Source organism: Gossypium hirsutum, chromosome A10, assembly GCF_007990345.1.
Source record: "Gossypium hirsutum isolate 1008001.06 chromosome A10, Gossypium_hirsutum_v2.1, whole genome shotgun sequence".
In the NCBI taxonomy this organism is placed as follows: Eukaryota; Viridiplantae; Streptophyta; class Magnoliopsida; order Malvales; family Malvaceae; genus Gossypium; species Gossypium hirsutum.
In genome coordinates, this window is record NC_053433.1 from 60,317,800 (window position 1) to 60,336,141 (window position 18,342).

The following is an 18,342-nucleotide window of genomic DNA, read 5'->3' on the forward strand; positions in this document are numbered from 1 at the left end:
TAACATTTATGCTACATTATTTACACATGAACTTACCTTGGTACCAAAATATAAAGATTTTGCAATTTAGCCCACAATCTTTTCTTTTCCTCGATCACGACTTGAATCTCGTTTTTCTTGATCTATAATACCAAATTAATCTTATTTAATACATACATTTATCAAAACAGCATTTAATACGAACTTTAAAAAATTACACTTTTGCCCCTAAACTTTTGCATAATTACACTTTTGCCCCTAGGCTCAGGAATTAAACTTTATTCCTTATTCTTATGTTTTATAACATGCTGATCACTTTTTTCCTTCTATGGCAACATCAAATTCTCTCTCTAACATATACTTGTGACTATTAGGTATTTTTGCCGATTAAGCCCTTTTACTCGTAAAGAACATTAAAAACGGGGCTTGGAATCACTTACTATGGAGCTTGGAAGCTTGAAACAAACCCTAGCTACAGAGAACCTTGAAATTTCGGCCTAATGAAGAAGATGGACAAAAATTGGCTTTTAATTTTGTTTTTAATTCATTTTAATAACTAAATGACCAAAATACCCTTACTACTAAACTTTCCAAAAATTCCTTCCATGTCCTAATTTTGTCCATGAACTTAAAATTGGTCAAATTGCTATTTAAGACCTCCTCATTAATATTCCAAAACAATTTCATACTAAAAACTTCTAGAAAGCAAGTTTTGCAACTTATTCGATTTAGTCCCTACTTTCAATTTAAGCACTTTAGGCATAGAATTTCATCACGAAATTTTCATACAATCATATCATAAACATCAAAATCATTGTAAAATAATTATTTCTATCTCGGATTTGTGGTCACGAAACCACTATTCCGATTAAACCCTAATTCAGGATATTACATGGGGCATAAGCCCTTTTCAATAAACTGGGGCATAAGCCCTTTTCGGTAAACTGGGGCATAAGCCCTTTTCAATAAACTGGGGCATAAGCCCTTTTGCACTTCCTCCATCCATATAAAAACCCAACCCAATGCAATATGTCATGTATGCAGAATGTCATGCCCATATTTGAATAAACAATCATAGTCAAGTCATTCATATCACCAACATATATTCACAATCAATCCGTCAACCACACAGTCCAAGTCAGTCACTTGCCCACAAGGGCAAAATAGTCATTTTTACATTATAAGGGTATTTTTGTAATTTTACCAAATATCAGGGTTTTCCATGTTCATTACAATTATCAATATTTTCGAGTGTTTAAACAATGATCTTTAACCCACTTTATCAAATTCGGGCTTCTGGGCCCAAAACCCCTAATGGGCCCTACGAATGCTAATTTAGCCTACTTAACCCAAATTTTACAACAATACTAACCGTGTTAACGTGCAACTTTTCCAAATTCCATTTTCTATCAATTCTACCCAAATGGGTCTGAAAGCCCATTGGGCCCAATTTTAGCCCATTGAGGCCCAACTTACCATCGTGCACAAAATTGAGTTCTTACCTATTCCATCGATCCAAACACCGATCTTATCGTATTTATCGCATCTATACCCAAACGCAACATTACATGTTCCCAAAATACCGGTATTTTAGCATTTCAGCTTCTCAGCAAATATTAATCTATGCTATTACGAGGGTTAGTACACACCTGTTACGGGTTGAAGTTGAAACGTTTCCAAAATCAATCGCCTACGATAACCACCACCTGTCACTCAAACTTAACTAATCCAATATCAATATATGTAAATCCTAAGCACATTAGTCATACGGAACATAAGGGCATATTGTCATTTTACCATACAAGGGTATTACGGTCACTTTACCCTACAGGGGCTTTACGGTCACTTTACCCTATAGGGGCTTTACGGTCTTTTTACCTAATAGGTGTATTTTAGTCATTTCACCCTACAAGGGTGTTTTTGTAAATCTACAAACCAAGGGTATTTCAGTAATTTTGTAAACCAATGGTATTTCTATAATTTTTAGAAAGTCAAGGGTATTTCTGTAATTTTGTAAATTAGGGATATTTTGTTAATTTTAGAAATTGAGGGTGTTTCGGTAATTTCACAAACCAGTGGTATTTTGGTAACTTTACAAACTAGGGGTATTTTGGTAATTTTACAAACCAGTGGTATTTTAGCAATTTTACAGACCAGGGTATTTTGGTAATTTTACTGATTGAGGATATTTTGGTAATTTTGTAAACCAAGGGTATTTTAGTAATTTTGTAAATCAATGGTAAAACAGTAATTCTGTAAATCAAGGGTAAAATAGTAATTCTATAAATCGAGGGTAAAATGGTAATTCTGTAAATCAAGGGTAAAATAGTAATTCTATAAATCGAGGGTAAAACAGTAATTCTGTAAATCGGGGGTACTTTGGTAATTTTACAAGTCGAGTGTATTCAATAATTGGTAAACTAAAGTATTCTAAACATGGATAACAATACTAATGGCCCTAAAGCCCATTCTCGGCCCAAATGGGCCCACACGCTCGTGTGGCCCTTTTAGCCCAAATCTAGCCACAAATATTAGATTCACCTAGCCTAGCCCAATATTTACTACACAATCAAACAACTTATCCAATTGGGCCCGTAGGCCCATTAGGCCCACATGTCCCCTTTCGGCCCATCGCGGCCCGAAGTAGCCATCCTACAGCTAGAGTAGTAAGAAATACACACCTGATAGGAGACTGGAGTTAATCCACGCTCCGAGCACTCTTAGCCGACGCCCAACCCAAACGAGCACGCCATACAGCAAAAGGGATCAGCCAAGAAAGGTACCTCTACTCTCCTCATGGTTCTCTCTATTTAAAGCCAGCTTCGCATCCACTCTTATGTTAGCTTCCCGATGTAGGATCCCTCCAACATTATAGTTTAAATTCAACACCAACTCTTGCTGCCCCCTGTTAGCAAAATAAATGCTCCTTGCTTGCCATGGGATTCGAACCCATGCCTCCCCTCAGATGCTCCACACGCTACTTGCCACTAAGCCACAAGGCTTTTTGTGTCATATTTTATCCCCAATTAATTATAAGGTCTAAAGGCCAAAGTCCAGGTTCCCTTTAAAAAAACCAAAATAAATTGCAAAAGCTAAGGCTTGAACCCAGGCTCACATACAACCTTAATGACGCCACAACCACTAGACTACAAGCTTCCTTGTGTCATTTATTTAACACAATAATTTAAAAACCCTCATCCAAGCATCCAGGTTTTTTTCACTTAATACCAAAATTTTTGCTAAAGCCCAAGTTTGAACCCAAGATTTCTCTAACACTTCTCAGGGCCATTAACCACCAAAGCGGACATTTAATTGTGTTATTTCATTGCACAATTAAATACCTATATACAACCTCCTTACGGACCCGCACTCAAGGCCTAATACTTTTAGGCCCAAATTCGGGGTGTTACAGCCCGATACATTAACGGACAATTCTTGCATACTTTGTCAACCAAAACACATTTTCCTAAAGGGTTCGATACTCTAATTACAAATTCAGTAGACTCTACAGGAAAAGTCTTACTAGATACTAAATTCATATATATATAAGAATGAGTTGACCCTGGATCTATCAATGCAATCACATTAGTATCATAGAGAGTGAAAGTACCGGTGATAACATTTGGAGATGATGCTTCTTCGCGAGTGCAAATAGCGTAGGCTCTAGCAGGTGCTCTGGCCTCAAACCTCACAGCTGAATCCTTTGTCACCCCTCTACTACCACTTGTATTTTCAGCAACTCTAGGTGGTCTACCTCTATTCGACTTGTTACTTGGTCTCACATTCTGAACTTTATCTTTTTCATCTAGCTCAGGGCAATCTCATATGAAGTGATCTAGCGAACCACATTTATAACAAGCTTTGTTATTTTTATTCCAGCATTCTCCATAATGTCGTCTCCCATAATGCTAACACTCGAGTTTGTTGTCTCTCACACTGCCAAACTCGCTACTGATGTAGTTTGAGCTCTAGAACCTGAGTATTGTTTTCTACGATCACTATTCGACTATTCATTTGAAGCATTTGGGTGAACATACGAATCTCTGAATTTTTTTAATGAAGATTGATATGGCTTACTCATCGATCGTTTTCTCGAGTCTCTAGCCTCTAAATCTACTTTTCTCTTTTATTTGCTAAGATCCTTATCTTTACAAGCTTTTTCAACTAAAATGATAGATTCTTTCAACTCTAGAATTATGACTAGAAGTTTTATATCTTCGTTCAACCCATCAACAAACCACTTGTACATTCTTTCTTCAGTAGACACATACTCTTGAGCATACTTGCTTAATCGTACGAATTCTCTTTCGTACTCAGTAACAATCATTTTGCCTTGTTTTAACTCTAGAAACTCTTTATGCTTTTGATCAAGGAATTGCTAACTTATATATTTCTTTTGGAACTCCTTTTAAAAGAATTCCCAGGTAACTCGTTCTTTTCGAACCACAAATATCAACGTGTTCCACCATTGATAACGGTGTCTCACAGTAAAGATACAACACATTTAATACATTCATCAAGAGTACAAGGCAATTCATCGAATACTCGAATCGTATTCTCAAGCCAGAATTTAGCTCTCTCAGCATCATCATCAACAGTAGCCCGAAACTCTTCATCCCCATGTTTACGAATCTTATCTACTGGAAGCTTGTTCAATCGTATCGGGTCTATAACTTGAGGAACAACATGGATTTGTTGAGGAATAAGTGGGGGTGGAGGTTGTTGAGCAGTCGAATTCGTTCGAATGAACTCCGTGTACAACTCGCTCATCATTTGGAAAAAGGCTTGTTTAGCCTCTCCCTTATGGCTACTTGTTACAGGATACAACTCTTTTGGGATCCATTACTATATGAAAACACAATTTAAGGTGTCAGGAATCATCACACTATCGTAGAGTATATACAGAATGTATAGCTAGACTTTTACACATGATATGTTAGTCCTAGAATTGACTAAATTGTAGCTCTGATACCAATAAACATAACACCCCTAACCCATATCTGTCGCCGGAGTAGAGTTACGAGGTATTACCGACCAATTCACAACTTATAGCATACATTTATCAACCATAAAGTATTCGTTCTCATGAATCATTCATCTCAATCACATTGTCCTTTATAAAGCCCTACGAGGCCTCAAACATACTTTAGAAATGATTCGAGACTAAACTGATATCATATGAAAATTTTGAAAACTTAGAAAAATTTCAAACATACAAGGGTCACCTGCCCATGTGAACAGACCGTGTGCCTTACATGGCTCCAGACACGCCCATATCTCAAGCCGTGTGAAAACAGGGCATAGATGCTAACTTAGGTCACACGGCCAACCATAAGCCCATGTGTCTAGCCCGTGTGCCCTTTGAAGAGGCAACACACGCCTATGTGCTAAGCCGTGTACTCGGCTGTGCCAAAACTGTAGGGTATACTGATTTATGCAACACGGCCAAGTCACACCCCCGTGTGCTAAGCCGTGTGCCAAATAGGGGGTATACTGACTTGTACCACACGGCCAGCCACGCGCTCGTGTGTGAGATCGTGTGGAGCATACTGACTTCATTTTAATAACAATACCAAGGGACAAATGGCGGTGTAACATGACCGTGTGTTGCACATAGTCAAGACACACGCCCTTATCTCTGCTTATGTGGAAAAAAATAGGCCATTTGCAAAGCCAATTTTCCACCCTTATTCATGCTTACCTAAACAATCAAAATGGTACCATTTCATCATACAAATAGGTAGGCAAAACATTAACCAAATGTGCCATTCACACAATATCCATTTCAACCATTTTCAATACTCAATTAATGCCATTTACCTAATCAAATACTTTATTAACTCAACTTCTAAAGTCGTACTTCATCAAAACATTTCTTAAACATTTAAACTCCACAATTCAATTAACCATGCTCATACCATACATGTCAAAATAAACCATTTCTATTAGCCAAACATGCATCAACATTAATATCATTTACAAGCCAACTCTCATGGCTATAAATACAACCAAACTACCCTATCTAGTGTAACACCCCAAACCTGGCCCGGACGTTATGGCCGAATCTGGCGGGTCACATTGAAGTGTTCTAGCAAGAACCTTATTTTCATTAAAAACCCTTCCTTGAAATGAGAACCTTAATTAACTTATAAAAAAAACTCTCTTTCAATCGCGAAAGCTTGTTTAAAACTTATGATTTATGAAAACCTGTCATTTTAAAATTAAGTTGCGGAAACGTAGAAAATCAGACTATGATTTAGAAAACCCATGTTCAACTTCTCATATTTGCAACGCATAAAAACAAAAATCCAAATAATATTAAAAGGGAGGGCCTTATTACATTCTAGTCTGAAATTACTTAATAAACTAGAAACTATATGCTTTTTTAAAAAAACAAGTCCAAGTTGTCTTGCTAGCTGGCCACCTCCGAGTCCCTCCAAACATCGAACCTTCTACTGAGCATCACTTGAGAAAAATAAAAAGAGGGGTGAGTTTTCGAAAACTCAATGTGTATGACCGTCGATGAGTAATAAGCATTCATCAATCCATAAAATCATACATGCAATGCAATGCAGTGCAACCCACCCTAATAATCCAACCAGTACACATCAACTCCGTCCCCCGATACACATCATGTGGGGATATAAATATCGACCCACCCATCCAATACACATCAAGGGTAGCCCGGTTGCGGAACTACCTTTATTGCAGCAAGCTTCCAATCACATATTAGGCTTAAAAGCCGTCGGTGGACCCACGGTTGTCAAGCAACCATGCAATCCTCATATACTTCCTCCGTTCCATAATTCCCAACCCATATGCAACCTAAATAGTATATCGTATGTATGCAGCAGATATACATGAACATCCATAAGTCTTACATTCCACACATAGGGGTATTTTAGTCATTTTCACCCTTAAGGGCATTTCAGTAATTTCTCTTGTTATGGGTTTATTACTTACCTTAGCCCGTTAACAAGTCCCCGTTGGCTAAAGTGAACAGATACTATGCACCAGGTAGGATTCCAGAGAAGAGGAGGTGAGTCATTAAGACCGCTTAAGTACCAAGCTCCCCCTAGATCCAATCCTATACATGCATATACCCATTACCACACCTTAACCTTATGACTCGTCCACGGTCGCAATTAATTAATTAAGTTTTATGTCAATTAAACAGTCATCAAATACTAGGCCCAAAACCCCTTTCAGAGCCCAAACAAGTCTACATACATGTATATGGCCTACTAGGCCCAATCTCATTCATATGGCCCATTAGGCCCAAATCACATTCGTATCGCCCATTAGGCCCAAATCACATTCATATGGCTCATTAGGCCCAAATCACATTCAAATACATGCTTTCATATAATTTCCATCACTTAACTTCAAGTTGCCAATTTTGCCTATTAACACAGCCCATCCCACTTAGCCCATCTCGGCCCGGTCAGCCAAAACACGGCCTAAGTTCATGGAATCGCCCATGGGGCCTCAGATAACCTATCGGTTCCCCCCTTACGAGTGTTTGCTCACTCACAAGACTATCGTAGCCCAATATTCAGCTTTTCGGCATTTTGGGATTTTCCGATCTACTTGTGTGTGTGCAGTGTATGTACACACCTGGTAATAAAGCATGTTGCGATCCCCCTTATCATGAACCTACAATCGATATCATTCAATGATTACTCACATATACTTATCGAATACTATACCAAAAGTCGAAATCTCACCTTAACCTTACCTGAAACACCAAGTCTTAATAGCTTTTCCTTGATCACTAATCACGAGTGCTACCAAGATCTGCATTAACCTTTATCGTTAAAAACATATTGGGTGGCTTGTATCCAGCATATGTCACCCTTTTTCTACTAAAGCCTATTCGGCCAACTTTTATCGAAGCGAATAACACTTACCAAAGTTTCAACACCTAGGGAGCAAATTGGCAGAGATCCACAAGACTGGGATTCAATGCTAATCCTACCAAAACGGATTAGAAGAAGTGAGGGATTGAGTGATCTATACTAGCAAGACTAATTGAGAGAGCAAAACACTTACACTAGAATCGGTCAAAGTGGAAAGAGTAGTGGTGGCTTAGAGGATATTTGGCTCTTGAGACTTGTATGGTGAAAAAGGTTATTCGGCACAAAGAAAAGTAGAAATCGGTTAAAACCAGAAGTGAATCAAAAAGAAAACTTTGAGAAGGGAAGAATGGAGAATAGGCACAAAGAAAAAAAAGGAAGAACAAGGGATTTTCGGCTTTTAGATCTTTGGAGAAAAAATGTGCTTTCTGGTAACAAGGTGAGGGAGAATTCGGCATTAGTCTGGCAACCTCACATACGGAACCTATATATAGCCTCTATGTCTGAATTTCCTATGCCCAAATTTCCAATTCGGCTCCACCTCTTCTTCACTCCTCATCGCCTAACTTTTCTCCCTGATAACTCCCTAATCGCCTCCTCAAATTTCTCCTCTTATCACTCCCTACAGTGTTCATATCCAGCACCACCACTGTCTATCCCTCAAGCAAAAATAAATCCTTCTTTTCAGCAAGGAGGGATTCGAACCCCTTACCTCCTTACCTTGCATGTGACGCCGCTTCCCACTCCACCACAAGGCTTTATTGTGTCCAATTTTTCATTTATTTAAAAGCCAACCTACTTGCCAACAAGGTCCTTTTAATAATTAAGCCATAATTTCCTTCACCCCTAAGTTCGATAAGACCTACTATCACATAATTAACACTTGACTAGATATGTTAAGCACAATTTTTATCGAAACTGAAAAAAAAGAAAGTTCAGGATTTCGGGATTTTTGGGGCATTACATCTACCCTATACATGCCATATACCATAGATACACAACTCAAAAGTATCAAATAGATGCCCGATAGTGCAATGATGTTCCCAACGACTTTCAAATCTGAGCTAGCCTTGATTCACAATAAAACATAAAAAAATACATGAAGAAAGCTTCATAACTTAGTAAGCTCGTATGTAAATAACTTAATTCATCAAATAAATGTAAATCAACCAATTTCACATTAACTACAAACCTTTCTCATGCCTTAAAACATGATTAAATACCATCTCACTAAACTTTCTCTATTTAATACTCGAATAGATTTTTTACATACCTGTATCGCCTCCTACTAACCTCTTTATTAACCACATCATTTGTTTACCTGTTATACTATTCAGAATAGAAATTGGATACTCAATAGTCTTATACGATAAGTACCTATACCATGGCCTGTAGCTAAATTAAGGTAACTTATCCGAAAAACATTTATCATAGCCCGAAGCCAAATCATCCGACATGCATGGCCCGAAGCCAAATTGATATAACTCGCACCCGAAGTGCTAATATCATGGCCTAAAGCCAACTCAACTTTTCATCTAATAACAAGACACTAGTATCCAAATCTATTCCTAAAGTTCAACCAGGATTTCACACATTCCGTTTCTATCATCGAATGTATTCGTAGAGTCGTTTTCACAATTACAAAATAATCATAATCTCATAATCACAATTTATGCAATATCAAAGCTTTAACATACTTTTATAATGAAATTACCACATACGAACTTACCTCGAGTAGGAAAACGGTGAAATGAGTCAATTACTCGATAATCTTACCTTTCCCCCGATCTAATTCTGGATTCCTCTTTTCTTGATCTAAATATATTCAAAATTAATTTTTTTTAATGAACCACTTATTCAATTTAGTCCAAAACATACATTTAGGCCTATTTTCACTTTAGCCCCTAAACTTTCACATTTAATCAATTTAGTCCCTATTTCACAAATAGACAAAGATCACTCAATTTCAATAAACCCAAGCTTAGCCGAAGTACATATAAGTCCCTAGCAGCCCAAAACTTTCATTTATTTCACATTTTAACCACACAATTTGTACATTTCACAAATTAATTCCTTTTTGACATTTTTTGTCAAAAATCACTTTACAAAACTAGTAAAACTATCATCAAGTTTTCATATTTCATCTTCAAACATCAAAGAACACATAAAATCATCAATGTATGCTCTCAAAATCTTTGATAGTTTTGAAATTAAAGGTATGGGCTAGCTAGATTGAGCTGCAACAATTACAAAAAGATAAAAATCATTAAAAACCAAGCTAAAATGACTTACCAATTTAACTATCAAATGGCTAAACCCTAGATGAAATTATATGGCTTATTTTCTTCTTCTAAATTCGGCTAAGAAGATGATTTTGAAGCTTTAATTTGTTTTTATTTATTTAACATATGATAATTATACTAATTACCATAATAACCTTAATGAAAAACCATTTAAAACATACATTAAATGTCCATATATGTACAGTCATACTATTAATGGTCTAATTACAACATAAGGACCTCTAATTTAATATTCCATATCTAATTAATACCATTAACAAATAGTATGCAACTTTTGCATTTTACGCGATTAAGTCTTTTTTATCAAATTAACTATTCAAACAATAAAAATCTTCACGAAACTTTCACACATACATACTATCATGCTTTAAACAAATAAAATAATATTAAAATAAATTTTCAACATCGGATTTGTGGTTCCGAAACTACTGTTTCAATTTAGCTAAAATCGGGCTATTATAAGGTGGCAACAATTCACTGACTAAGAAGTTTACAATATCGGCATACCAAGGCAATGCCGTGGCAATTAACACCTGCTCATTTTTTAAATTGTCCTTAATTAGCTTGATATTTTCATCTTCTTTTCCAGCTTTTAATCTTGATAAATTATCTACAACTTGGTTTCAGTTCCCTTTCTGTCTCAAATCTCTAAATCAAACTCTTATAGTAAGATTCCACCAATCAGTCTTGGCTTTCCATCTTTCTTAGTCACTAAATACTTAATGGCAGAATGGTCTGTGTAAACTGTGACTTTGATACCAACTAAATATGATCGAAATTAGTCGAATGCAAGTACAAGTGTACACAATTGTATCAAGTAATAAAGTGACAAGTAAATGTCGTGTTATCGTACTCACAAGGATTGTGAAAGAAAAATACTTATGAAATGTAAATCAAATACTTTTTTGATGGGAAAATTATGTTATTTTCAAGAAGTGATTTAAAAACTAAAAATTAACTAAGAAATAAAGATAAAAAGTAAAAATTCCAATGTACGATTGGAAAAGATGAATTTTAATCAATATGACATAATTGTGTTAGATCAAGTACATCCCTTAACTTAGTATTACTAAACCAATGTTCAGGTTGTTACAAATATTTTCACGGCAACTTGGTAATTTTTTAAGTATTGCATGTACATACTTACTAAATTAACCAATCTCTTGAACATTTTTCAATGCAAATTCAAACAATTAATCAATCTTCATAAGCACATATATGATTAAGTGAGGTAACAATATATTTCTATATTGAAATATTTTAATCACAATAATCTTGCAAGTTATGTAAGGCTAATGTACCGTTTAATACCATCGCTAATTTAACCTTCAGCTACCTTAGAAGATTAAACATGCACGAATTAAATATTTTGTCAATTAATTACAATTTCAATACACTTAATAATTAATTCATTCGTGAATGCAAATATAATATAAGTATGGTGTTATTTAATTGAACAACTTACGAAGGCCTATAACAACACAAACATGATTTTAATAATTTAAGTGGATAGAATGCAATCAATTTAAATTTAAAGCATTTTCTTTAGAACAAGAAAAAAAATAGAACAATTGTTCATATTTATAATCACAACATAAACAAGAAATTTGAAGAGAAGGGAACTAGGAAGCAAATCCAGCATTTCGCTGAAGCCAAACTAGTGCACTCCTCTTCTTCTATGCTCATTCTGTTGAACCAAGGCCTCCACAAACAATTGAATGATGTTATTCCAATGTGGATGAAAGCTCTTTTTCAAGAGGGAAATTGGCAAGGGAATTAAATGAAGGGAAATGGAAAAACAAAGAAGGGAATGGAGGAGAGTGAGTAAGAGAAAGAGAGAGATGTGTAGGAATGAATGGTGTGTGAAATAAGGAAGGGAAAATGGGTATTTATAGGTGGGAATGGTTGCTAAAAATAGAAAATAATTTTCAGCCATTTAAGCTCAGTCATGCATTGAACAAAGTTTGAATGTTTCAAACTTTGCTATATTTAACTTGAGGCAAAAAGGGAAAGGCACAAAAAATGGAGGGGTTTGAATAGTATTTAGGGAAGGCTCAAGGGTTAATTTACAAGCATAAAAAAATAAAAAATCAGCTGATTGGATCAGCTATAAGGACTACCTTATTTCTTGGTGGATGAATCTTCTATACTTAGCATACTGTGCCACTTTCATCTTCAGACTTTATATTAATTTTTTATCCAATTCATGTTGGATAAAAATTAAATATAAAGCATATATAATAATCATTATTGGACCATCCTTGGCTGGAAAATAATTTAATCATGATCTTGATTCACTTGATACAAAAATCACTCCAATAGTTCAAGCCTTTCGAGGTGTTTGCCGAGCCAATTCTCACCTTTTATGCAAAACTATTGAAAATAAACCAAATTTGTGAAAACTTATAAAAATAATTAAAATTCAATATGTTAATAATTTAAGTGAAAATTAATTATTTTATAATTAAAGTATGAATTTTGACAAAAATTACTACGAAAATGCATGAATTTGAGGTCAAGAGGTGCTGAAAAAGTTGATATATTTTTGTGTTTCCAGCTGCTCATCAGTTAGAGTCTGACTAGCAAAATAGATCACATGAAATATTGTCTTTCCTTTGCCCCAATACTGCTCCAACGGCATAACCATTGGCACCACACTTGAGCTCGAATGGCAATGTCCACTTAGGAGCTATTACAATTGGTCCAACCACCAGTCACTTTTTAACTCCTCGAAAGCTAGCAAATAAAGTTCATCAAAGATGAAAGGTTTATTTTGTTCAAACAAGGCACACAAGGGCTTAGAGATCTTGGAAAAATCTTTGATAAATCTCTTATAGAATCCAACATGCCCTAAGAAACTCCTAATTCCCTTAACATTCGTTGGAGGTGGTAGCTCCTCAATCACTTCCATTTTTGCCTTGTCAACTTTGATTCTTTTATGGGAAACTTTATGCCCTAGGACTATGTCTTCTCTTACCATGATATGAAACTTCTCCCAATTTAAGATGAGGTTAGCCTCCTCATAGTGTTGAAGTACCAATTCTAAGTTGTGCAAACAACCTTCAAAATCATTCCCAAATATCAAGAAATCGTCCACAAACACTTTGAGGAAATTCTCAACCATATCCGAGAATATGGAAATCATGCACCGTTGGAATGTTGCTAGCTCATTACATAGACAAAAGGGCATTTTCCTAAAGGACAATGTACCATACGAACAGGTTAATGTTGTCTTTTCTTGATCCTCTACGGCAATTGCAATCTAACTGTACCCAGACTATCCATATGAGAAATAATAGAAGTCATTTCCAGCTAATCGATCTAACATTTGGTCAATGAAGGGCAGTGGAAAATGGTCCTTCCTTGTTGCTTTGTTGAGCTTGCAATAGTCCATGCAAACTTGCCATCCCACGATAGTTCGTGTAGGAATAAGCTGATTATTGTTGTTACTGACCACGATGACACCTCCCTTCTTTGGCACACATTAGAATGGACTCACCCAAGAGCTGTCAGAGACTCGGTATATAATGCTAGCATCCAACCATTTGGTTATCTCCTTCTTCACCACCTTTTTCATAATGGGGTTTAACCTCCTTTGCTACTCAATAGAATTGCCATGGCAATCTTCCAGTAGAATTTTGTGCATACAGAGTGTACGGTTGATTCCTTTAATATCTACAATTGTCCAGCCTAATGTTTTTTTTGAAATTTCTTAAGCATAGCTAACAACTTAACCTTTTACTTATCAGTCAACTCAGCAGACACAGCCATAAGTAGTGTGCTATCCTTTCCTAAATATTGGTACTTTAACTATGAAGGCAGAGGTTTTAACTCTAAGGTGGTTTGTTCTTCTATGGACAATTAAAAAGGACTGAAAGTTCAAGCAAATAAAGCTAATATGTCAAACCTCTTTCCAGGTCTATCGACAATTAATTTGGATTCCAGAAACTCATTGTTCTATCCTAATGGCTCTTCAGACTCTATCCCTTAGATCTAAAAATTGAAAGGACCTTTCTAAGAAGGAGAAGAGAACAAAGAGCAATGAATTAAGGAGGTAATAATCCACCTGCTATGAATGAGCAACTTAATCTTGGAGCTTCGAATGTTAATCCTCCTGTTGCTCAAATGTTTGATGATTTGGATAGGCTAATTCAAGAGCATGTAGTGCCTATGTTAGACAACATGAATCCTTGAATAGTCAGGCCACAATTGGAAGCTCCCCACTTTGAACTAAAATCTGTAATGTTTTAGAAGCTTCAATCAATTGATCGGTTTGGTGGTTTGCCAATTGACGATCCCAGATTGCACTTGAGACTTTTCTTAGAGATTTGCTATTCTTTCAGACAGCATGGTGTCCCTGAAGATGCCTTAAAACTCAAAACGTTTCCCTATTCTTTAAGAGATCATGCTAGAACATGGCTCAACACTTTACCATCTAGAATAGTAAAATCATGGAATGATCTCTGCCAAAGATTTTTGCTGCGACATAACCCACCCAATATGAATGCCAAACTGAGAAATAACATAACATCCTTTAAGAAACTAGAGGATGAAACACTATATGATGCATGGGAAAGGTTCAAATATTTGTTTAGAAAATGTCCTATGCATGGGTTTTAGTGTTGGACTCGAAAGAGATGTTCTAAAATGGTTTGAATGCACAGACACGGATGGCGGTTGATGCTTCAGTTAATGGAACATTATTGGATAAGTCTTATAATGAAGCCTACAGATTTTGGAGAGAATCACCAATAATGATTATCAATATCCCACAACAAGAGCTGGAACTAGTAGGAGAGTGGCTGAATCTTCTTTAGCCAAATGCATGCAGGAGCCTAATGAGGTGAAAGAGTTGAAAGCCACTAGGTTATCTTGTGTTTATTATGGTGAGGATCATGTGTTTGAAGAGAGTCCTTCAAACCCAGTATCTGTCTACTATATAGGCATCTTCAATAAAAATAATAATCCTTATTCCAACACGTATAACCCTTGTTGGAAACAACACCCAAATTTTAGGTGGAACAATCAAGGAGCTGGAAATTCCAACACAACTATTATGCCCAATGCCATGAATGTTCTACTTGGTTTCAATTAGTCTATACTCCTCAACAATGAATTCAACAAGGAAAGGCATAATCTTCTTCCTCATCTATTGAGTCTTTACTGAAGGAGTATATGGCTAAGAATGATGCTGTATCCAGAGCCAAGCAACATCATTATGAGCTTTAGAGAATCACGTAGGACATGTAGCTAATGCTTTGAACTCAAGGACACAAGGAACTTTGGCTAGTGGTACTGAGAATGCAAGACCACATGGGAAAGAAGATTGTAAAGCAATCACTTTTAGAATTGGCATACAACTATACAAAGTTGTCAAGAATGTTGTTCTTGAATCAATGAATTCATAAACAATTACAAACAGAACCCTTGAACAACTGAAGAAGAGCACCACAACTGGAAAAACTAGGCCAAGCAATGCAGAAGCAAACTCAAATAACATAGCCGAACACAATGCCTGGTCAAAACAATCATTACAACCTAACGTTCACCCATCCTTACCATTTCCCCAACGCTTTCAAAATCACAAACAAGACCAACATTTTAGGCGATTCTTGGATGTCCTTAAGCAACTTCACATCAATATACCTTTGGTGGAAACCTTGGAGCAAATGCCTAACTATGTCAAGTTTATGAAAACATGCTTTCAAACAAGAGACGATTGGGAGAATTTGAAACAGTCACAGTCACTAAAGGGTGCACTGCTATTGTAACACCCCTAATCCAAATCCGTCGCCAGAATGGGGTTATGAGGTATTACCAGACTAGACACAACTTCCAAACGATTACATAAACTCTTAGGTCATTACGAATGCATACATAATAATTTATAAAACACATAGTAAAATTTTACGAACCATTTACATTAAACAAACATGTCATTTCATACTCAAACCCTGTCATCTTCAAAAACAGTCATATAAATATAATGTGTAACCATGCTTTGAAACATATAGTAACAATTGTTAGTTCGTAACTATTAAACATAGAACAATTACTGCATTAATAAATCTCACAAATATCTCAAGCATAATTTAAAAATTTATAACATTATGTGCATGGTACGTATTAGTAGGAACCATTTGATTAATAACTTAAACTCAAAAATCAGCTTACATAATTTGCATAAAAACAATCATGATTCCTTATAACTTAAATTACTACTCATTTGGTCATGTTCCAATGCCTTAGCCGAATATAAACTTGCTAGATACACATGCTTATTCAATGTCCACTTTCATTTTACTTAACCATATTGCACGCATGTAACATCCCATAAAATAAATTGTAAAACCCCGTACCCGAGACCGTTGCCGGAGTCGGACACGAGGGGTTTGCAGACTTAAATCACTTATTTGCACAGTCCATTTTAAATTTCCAGACGAGCTGGCTAACTGCATCACTGTCACCTTAAAAATCATATCTCGAGTTCCAAAACTCGAAAACCAGTTCTATAAATTTTTCCTGAAACTAGACTCACATTTCCATCTAAAAATTTTTTTTCTAGAATTTTTGGTTGAGCCAATTAGTACAGTTTATTAGTTAAAGTCTCCCCTGTTTCAGGGTTCGACTACACAGACCTTTGCGTATTACGACATGGATATCTCCCTGTACAGGTCTTCACTACTGATGCCATTTGTTTCTATAGAAACTAGACTCGAAAAGGAATCTGTAAATATATGGAATTACTTCTAATTATCTCTGGTTAATTTATAATGAATTTCTAAAGTCGAAACAGGGAATCCAGAAACCGTTCTGGCCCTATTTCGCGAAAACTTAAATATCTCATAATATACTGTTGATATGATCGTTTCGTTACTTTCCTATGAAAATAGATTCATCAAGGTTCGATTACATAATTTATTCACTATTTAATTCCATTCCTACTATTTTTAGTGATTTTTCACATTCACGTCACTGCTGCTATCAGCATCTATTTTTAAGGTAGACTTTACCTATTACATAGTTTCCATGATTCAACTAGCCCTTTAGCATATATAGCACAAAATATGATCATGATTAACCATTCCAATGGCTAATCGTTCCCAAACATTTCCATACCTCTTAATGAACATCATACAAGACGATTATAATACTAAGCTCAAAGTGTATATAAGCCATTTTAGCATGGCTATCCAAATTTATACAAAACCAAAGGGTCCATGACCAACAACAAAAAGGGTAGTCCTATACATGCCATTTCAAAGTTCAACCAAAAGTGTACCAAAAGGGGCTTTGATAGTGTGGGCGACTTCAACTTCAATAATCCCGAGTCCGATAGCTGATGAACCAAAATCTATAAAATAGAGATTCAAAGAAACGGAGTAAGCATTTAATGCTTAGTAAGTTTTGAGCCATGAAATTAGACACAACTAAAGTGTAGCATTCATATGGCTAAATGGATAATTTCATATGCACAAATTCTCAATATCATACTTACTTCACATTACCAACCATTATATTCATACACAAAAGATCAACTTAGCCAAAGGTCGGTAGCTCATTTATCGACTGAGCGAATACTATTTCTAAGGGATCAACTAATTCGATGCATATACGAAACATACCTTATCGCTGGGATTTTACGAGCGTATTAATTGAAACTATTACAGCAAGGTCGCTCATTCCCAAGCCAAGTACCTTCGGGATTTCACCGGATATAGCTACTAGCTCGAATGCCTTCGGGACATAGCTCGGATATAGTAACTCGCACCAATGCCTTCGGGACTTAGCCCGGATATAGTAACTTGCACAAATGCCTTCGGGACTTAGCCCGGATATAGTAACTCGCACAAATGCCTTCGGGACTTAGCCCGGAACTAGTCACTAGCGCAAATGCCTTCGGGACTTAGCCCGGTTATCATCCAAATATTCATGCACATATCAACAAATCATGACACATCTATATTTCATTTTCATATTTAGAGTTCAAACACAAGTCACGTATTAAGCAATCCCATTTTCGGCTCACTAGCCACATACAAACAACATGGTTTAGTTTGCTTTATGACACGATCTCTACGCACATACGGCTACCCGTCATACGTATAGACTAATTAACTCAACATACAATTCAAGTAGAATCATCATATCACCGTATATTTGTTATGCTCATACGTCATGACTTAATCAAATCGTAAACTAAG

General features: G+C 36.0%; 1 non-coding gene across 1 annotated transcript; it reads right to left on the reverse strand.

Moving 5' to 3' along the window:
• Window positions 1–14,647: 14,647 nt before the first annotated feature.
• On the reverse strand, window positions 14,648–14,754 carry LOC121209226 (small nucleolar RNA R71). Its single transcript, XR_005904343.1, has one exon. It is a non-coding gene; the product is annotated as a small nucleolar RNA R71 (small nucleolar RNA).
• Between the last annotated feature and the right edge of the window lie 3,588 nt (window positions 14,755–18,342).